General features: G+C 45.3%; 1 pseudogene; it reads left to right on the forward strand.

The window, feature by feature from the left end:
- Nucleotides 1–3,197: 3,197 nt before the first annotated feature.
- LOC147979133 (uncharacterized) lies at nt 3,198–5,992 on the forward strand (annotated as a pseudogene).
- Nucleotides 5,993–7,659: the final 1,667 nt, after the last annotated feature.

Here is a 7,659-nt window from a genome sequence, read left to right on the forward strand (position 1 = left end):
CAATGGTTTAACTAGAATTGATCTAGTTCGCTGCTGGGTTGCCTAGAGAATCTTTCCTTTAAGCCGCCGGCCCATCTTAATGTGTGAATATACCGGTGAGCTAACAGATCCTGAGTGCCATTGCCAGACTGAAATAACTGAGGAAGACAACAATAATATGACAAGGACCCTGCTGAATGAGAGCTTGGAAGATGGAAGTGAAGTCGTATTGAGTCCTTTCTGCGTCCCGAATAAGCCGTCGACTATAAGTTTTTGAATCAAGCTCATCCTTGACTCATAATTTTATTTGTACCGCTTGTCCATACTCTTCCAAAGTTTACAGGACAACTCACCCTTCTGGACCAAGAAGTTGCCAGAGAAGCCAAATAAAACCCGGACAAAGGGTAAGGCTACCAAAAGGCCTGCCAAGAAGAAATCCAATGCTGTCGAACTATTCAATTTGGATGATAAGGATGATGATGACGAGTCGGAGGTAGAACTTGATTCCCTTGGCTCATTTTTCATACATCTTATTGACAATAAATATTATCAGGATGATGCAGAGGCCAGCCGTGCAGATGAAGAAGATGTAATTACCCTTTCCTCCGGCTCAAATCCTTTGCCAACACAGAAAACCCGACAAGCAAGATGGAAAGTAAGATTTTCTCACCCTTTAGCTCACTTGGATCCCAAATTTATTTTGAAGAAATAGCAACATGAAGCTCGCCACACAAATCGGCACAACGGCGGTGAAATTTTATCTTCCGGCTTACCGAACACCCCAGCGCCTCGCAAACATCGACTGGAGGTTTCCAAACTTTCTGGCATAGATTACCCCAAGGCAGGTCTTTTTCGTCAACCTCTTAATCCGTCTGATTCAAATGATCACGGAACATCTCATTCCTCCTCCGGTGACTCGACGGGAACTCAAATCCCGACTTTCAAGGCTATGCCTGGGTAAGAGTATATTCAATCATTGAAACCTCATGCCAGATTAATATGTTGAAATCTTTGTGTTTTTTGATTTTCAGTGGTATGGCCAAGCCTAGCAAGAAGGAAAAACTGAACAAACCGGCTGAAGACTCCAACCCTTATGAACCGGAAAAACAATTACCAGATGCCTCTCATCCAACTGCTGAGGCCACTATCGATGACCCACTGCCAGAAGAAAATGAAGTCACGATAGATGATATGGATGTCGAACCGGCCATTGCTAAGCCGCCAAGCCCAGTTAAACCTACTGAAGAGAAGAATGACAACGTCATTGTCACTGGATTTGGTTACATAGCATCGGGTAACCCCACTGTCTTATCTAAGCACAGCGCCAAGTAAGAAACTTCTGCTGATATAAAGGCAAGTGGAAGGTAGACTTAGAGAGCTATGCCAAGTTTGGTGCTCAAGAATCCATTCCGGTTATTTGATTATATACCAGCCGTGATTTTGAAGCCGGCTTAGTCAATTTGATGAAGGAACGCTATGAGGTAATCCAATCACTATTCTCTTCATAATTATATGTCTATCAGCCGCCAAGTCTATAGGATATGATAGGATTGAATATGCTGTAGACTTTCCAATTGCCATAAAGAAGTACACATCATCACTAGTAGCCCCCAAGGGCCGGCTCAAATCATCAAGTTAAGCCAGGACTTTAAGTAGCAGTAATGAACTTCGCATCCGTAGCCCCCAAGGGTCGATTTGACTAGCATAGTTAAACCAGGACTTACCAAGATTGATAAACCAACACTTTAATATGTAACCTTAGTAAACCGGATCATATTATTGTACCCGAGTCATCGGATAAATTCGTCTTTGAAAAGAGCAATAGTCATTAGCCCCCAAGTGCCAAGGAAAATACTTGTATTGTGCTTGGGACTTCGAAAAATTCTTAAGAGCAATAGACATTAGCCCCCAAGTGCCAAGGAGAATACTTGTATTATGCATGGGACTTCAAAAATAATCATGATCATAATACTTTCCATGTGTTGCTTATGTGACAGGCTGAACTGATTGAGAAGGATTCGCAGCTCAATGATCTGAAGGCCAACATTAAAACTCAATTTTTTTAAAATAATACATTTTTTTAGTAATTTGCACAAATATTACGCCCAAAAAATTATTTTCAAAAATAATACACCGTCGGCCAGCAGCTGGCCGTCTGGTCCTAGTCAGCTAGCAGCAGGCTGACTGGGTCTTATCGGCCAACTGCGAGCCGACAGGTGGCTTCTCGGCCACGCGGAGGCCGACTATTGGCTAGGCCACGTCGGGCGCTGGCTGTCGGCGCGGGCTGGGTCACGGACGACCCAGTCAGCCAGCTGCCGACCGATCGGCCAGCTGCTGGCCGACAGGGAGCCAGCCCCGCAGCACACGTCTCTTTCTCCTCTCCTTCTTCTTTCCCTTTGTCCCACCGCAAGCTTCTCTCTGTTCTTCCTTCCTCCTCTCTCTTACACGAACTAGCTCCAATTAATACACCAAAATGACCCGTTTTTTCACGGATTTGGCACCGTGAATGGGTTCTACATAGTTAGGGGAGCCAAAAGAGACCTCGATCTACTGATGGGGTAGCTTGTGGTGGTCGTGGTGAGCATTTTATTGGAGCATTTTTTCAGCGCATTGGTGGAGGTTGTGGCGGTGGTGGTGGTGAAGCTGGGGCAGTGTGGTGGAGGTGAAGCTCCGGTAGTTTGGTGGAGTTTCCGGCACCAGTTCCGATGATTGAAGGCCGCCGTTCGTCGTTCGCACGCATGCTACAAGGGTATATTTCAACAAACATTTTTATTTTCGAAGTTGCATGCAATTATTGTTATTTGCTCCGGTAGTAATGTAAATATATTTAGGTAGTCGTGGTGAGCATTTTATTTCCCAGTACCGGTGTGCAATTATTGTTATTTGCTCCGGTAGTAACGTAAATATATTTAGGTGGTCGTGGTGAGCATTTTATTTCCCGGTTCCGGTGTGCAATTATTGTTGTTTGCTCTGGTAGTAACCGTAAATATATTTAGGTGTGTCAGTAATTGGAGTTGCTCCGGTAGTAAACGTAAATATTTAGGTATTCTTGGTGAGCATTTTAAGTTGTTGCTTAATACTTGTATTAGTTGCTCCATTAATATTTTGTAATATATAGCTAGCTAATATATAGACATGTCTAATATTTCTTAGTGGGGGTATATTAAGTTGTTGCTTAATAACTATATTTCGTTGTTGAAAAAAATAGGTGAGCCGAGATGTCTGATGTAGTGAACTTCAGATTTTGCTATGGTCCTGGTACAGTCCAAACAACTGAGATGGGAGCAGATCTGAGTGAATTTACTCATATAGATGTGCCAATGAGCGCACCTCAAACATGGTCTGTTAGTCAGTTGAAAGAATGGATTGCGGCAAGTTTAGGTCTTGATACTGAAACACACACCGTCGGTGTTCATGCATTGTGGACACGGTCAAGTTCAATAATTTACTTTTATTTGAGGCCGATAGAGCGAGACTCCGAATGGGTGCGGTGGTTACAAGGTTGTGAACGAAGGGGATGCAATCCTGTTGCTTTAGTTCTTCCCGTCGTGAAGGAGGTCACTGCACATGAAGGCGAGGGTGGCTACGATCCTGGTCATAGCAGTGTAGGGAGGCAGTTATCTATGTCAAATGCTGGAGATGATGGTTACGAACAAGGACAGAGCAGTCAGGTAGAAGGAGGAAATGCTTATGGTTATGAACCAGGGCAGAGTAGTCAGGTAGAAGGAGGAAATTCCGATGGTGATTACAATGGCGAGGTGGACGCTGACGAGGTAGATGGGCACATGCAGGACCAGATGGAAGAAGAAGACACTGATGTTGAAAGGGGTCATGCCGATGATTCTGACGAGTCAGATGAAGACGAAAATGCAGAGGAGGTCCCGAATCCTACATCGTGGAATCATGACTTCTCATCTGCAATGACCGTGAATGATGGACATGATTCAGCCTGGTAATATCACCAGAACAATATTGCGACGGATGCTATGTATTCGAACAAGCAAGCCCTGAAAGATGCAATAATTAACTGGGCAATGTCCACGCAAAGGGTTTTCACAGCTCAGGTGTCCAGTCAGAAATTCCTGACAATGGTATGCAAGAACGCAGATTGTCCCGCCAGGGTGCACGGCTTTCTCCCTAAGTATGGCACAAGTTGGGTGATAAGTGACTTAGTTAATCACACTTGTCTTATTCCCTGCATCCCTCGGGATCATGCCAACCTTTCATCCACGCTTATTGCTCGATTGTTTTACGATGAGATTGTGCTGGGCAAGGCTATGGAAGTGAAGGCAGTCCAGACAAAAGTCTTCGCCAGGTTCAAGTACAAAATTTCTTATGGCAAGGCTTGGAGGGCTAAGCATGCGGCGCTTGAGAGGAGGTTTGGTTCTTATTTTGATGCATATGACTCTGTTGTCCAGCTCCTCCACACCCTGCAGCAGCGGAATCCAGGCACCTATATCGATATCCAAGACATGTTCATGCTAGAGTTCCCAACTGTGAGGGTGCTACATCGTCTCTTCTTCTCTTTCGGTGTATGCATCGAAGCTTTCAGGCATTGCCGACCGGTGATATGTGTTGACGGTACTTTTCTCACAGGCAAGTACAAGGGTCAGATCCTGACAGCCATAGGTCAAGACGGCCAAAATCAAGTCGTCCCACTCGCATTGAATGTTGGACATGGTTTTTCAGGCAGTTAAAAATATCAGTTGTGAAGGAGAAGCCCAATGTGTGCATGCTTCATGACAGGCATGCAGGTATACTCAGTGCGATAAGGACATTGACAAACCCAGGCCCTGAGGAACAAGTTCCGTGGAAGGACTTGCAGAGCCGTTGGTGCATGCGCCATCTGGGGGCTAATTTCTTCTCGCAGTTTAGAAATAAGAACCTGATGAATCTGTTCAAAAAACTCTGCAAGCAGAACCAGCTATGGAAGTACAATTTGATACATGGCAGACTTAATGTGTGCATGCAGAGACACGTGAGGGACAGGAAAGCTGCAAGAGATGCAGCGGTGAGGGCACATGTTGAAGCAGTAGCTGCACAATTGGCAACAGGAACAGCGGCCGTGGAGGAGGAGCCTGTTGGGCTATGTGACCTGCCAGGCTTTGACCCACCTGGTACTAGGAGAAGGCTTGGGAGGTCGATTAAAACCTTTGAGCAGTGGATAGAGCATGAGCCTCAAGAGAGGTGGTCTTTGCTACATGACACACATGGAGCACGATACGGTGTCATGACAACAAACCTCATAGAAACATACAACTTTGTCCTCAGAGGAAACCGGGCATTGCCACTTACAGCCATCGTTGAGGGTATTTTCTATGGCACCGTCAAGTATTTAAGAGATAGACGTCAAAAAGTAGAGGAACATATCTTCAACAACCTGAATACATGGTACTGTGAAAGAGTGACGAAGTACATGGACAACAAGATGCAAAAAGCTAGATCAAACACTGTAGTCGCCATCGGTAATCAAGAAAGAAGGTTTGAGGTCCGCTTAGCCAACAACAAATTCGGATGTGCAAATGAGTTGAGGACGCATGAGGTGAAAATTGGTAATGAAGCCTGGCCAACGTGTGAGTGCACATGCAACAAACCGAAATTGCTTCACCTACCTTGCTCACATGTACTTGCTGCTTGCGGGCAGCTTGGAATGGACGCAATATCGTTTGTGTCTCCATTTTTTCTGAAAGAGTCTATCCTCAATACCTGGACAGGTGAGCTGATGGGTTTTCGATCAATGGGTAATTTCAACAGCGTCAACCCCACTGAAAGGCGTTACATTCCGAACCCAGAGCATATGCGTACAAGTAGAGGCAGACGGCATTGTTGGCGCATCCGGAATGATATGGATGAATCTGAAGCAGGAGGTACGACTAGGCAATGCATTCTGTGCAATGAATTTGGCCATAGGGACACTAACTGTCCCACTTTTGTCACTTGGCGTGGACGAGGCAACCGAGGAAGAAGAGGAGGAAGAGGCAGTAGAGGAGTAAGGGCGAGAGGAAGAAGCTAAGCTAGCAGTAGTATGTTCTGAATTTGTATTAAGTGTGGCACTATGTTCTGAATTTGTATTAAGTGTGGCACTATGTTCTGAATTTGTATTAAGTGTGGCACTATGTTCTAAATTTGTATTAAGTGTGGCACTATGTTTTGAATTTTTATTAAGTGTGGCACTATGTTATGAATTTTTATTAAGTGTGGCACTATGTTCTGACTTTGTATTAAGTGTGGCACTATGTTCTGAATTTTTATTAAGTGTGGCACTATGTTCTGAATTTGTATTAAGTGTGACACTATGTTCTGAATTTGTATTAAGTGTGGCACTATGTTCTAAATTTTTATTAAGTGTGGCACTATGTTCTGAATTTTTATTAAGTGTGGCACTATGTTCTAAATTTTTTTATGTGCAAGAATGTCGGGAATGTGGTTGCTGAATGGGGACATTGATAGGGGTCATCGTGGTGCGATATGTTATGAGCGCAAGCTTGAGCCTCTGGTCACTCGCACTCCTAAAGAAAACTGGATGATACACCCAGGATGGCTTCAGCGGTACGTGTTTTATTAATTTGCACACTGACATGCATATTAATGGGAGACACTAACTGAAATGTTCTCTGATGAAGGTTGAAATGGGCCGGCCTTTTACCTTTCGCGCGTCTGGTTGAGTCTATCCCGGGTGAGAAACGCATCACCATCGACGGGTCCTTGCTGAGCTGCTTAGTGGACCGTTGGAGGCCAGAGACCCACACGTTTCACTTCCGATAGGGAGAGATGGCTCCTACTCTGGAGGATGTGTCACTTTTGCTCGGACTACCATTGGCAGGTCATGCCATAGGACCATTGGATGCACCGGCTGGTTGGGAGCGAGCCCTTACACAACGGTTCCATGGTGTTTTTCCGGATGCTCCGGATCCGGTATGGGAGCATCACAGACCAAAGTATGAGTGGTTGCTCAATTTCCGGGTAATTTACCCAACCTCTTATCTTCAAGTTATCGTGCATATGGTTTTACAGAAAATAACTGCGGCTAACTAAAACTTTCTCTTTGCTTAATGCAGATCCAAAACTTCCGGGCGCCGTTGACTACGGAACAGATCACTCGGAGCCTGGAGGCCTACTTAATGTGGCTTTTCGGCAAGGTGATGTTCACAGAGAACCATGTCACCACTATTAACACGCTCTACATCCCTATGGCACTCGAGATAGCGAGCGCTCAGACGGCAGATCAGATCAGACAGAGGAGTTGGGGTTCGGCGGTCTTAGCGGCTACATACCGAGGTATGTGCAACGGTTGCCAGCTTACATCGAGAAAGCCAGCCCTTCTCGAATGCCCTCTATTCCTACAGCTATGGTCGTGGGAGAGGTTCTGTATAGGGCGACCAGATGTACATGTTCGTGAGCCTATAGACGCCATGTTTGATGCTGACGGCATCGACATGACTACTTACGGTCTGTGTTGGACATGTCGCGAGGTATGCACTGTGTTATAGTTTAACGTAACTTTTTTCTGCACAAGAGATAGTTCGATGCTAGCGGCTACTAACTTTTGTTTTCTGCAGAGACGCTTTGCTAGTGATCAGACCAGGAAGGCATACACAGCATTGAACGAGCAGTTCGATGCGTACACCGGGGTCATCTGGCAGCCCTACACAGAAGCAGCCATACAAGCGAGATACCCTG

This window comes from Triticum urartu, chromosome 3A (assembly GCF_056163025.1).
Source record: "Triticum urartu cultivar PI428250 chromosome 3A, HENAU_Tu73, whole genome shotgun sequence".
NCBI lineage: Eukaryota > Viridiplantae > Streptophyta > Magnoliopsida > Poales > Poaceae > Triticum > Triticum urartu.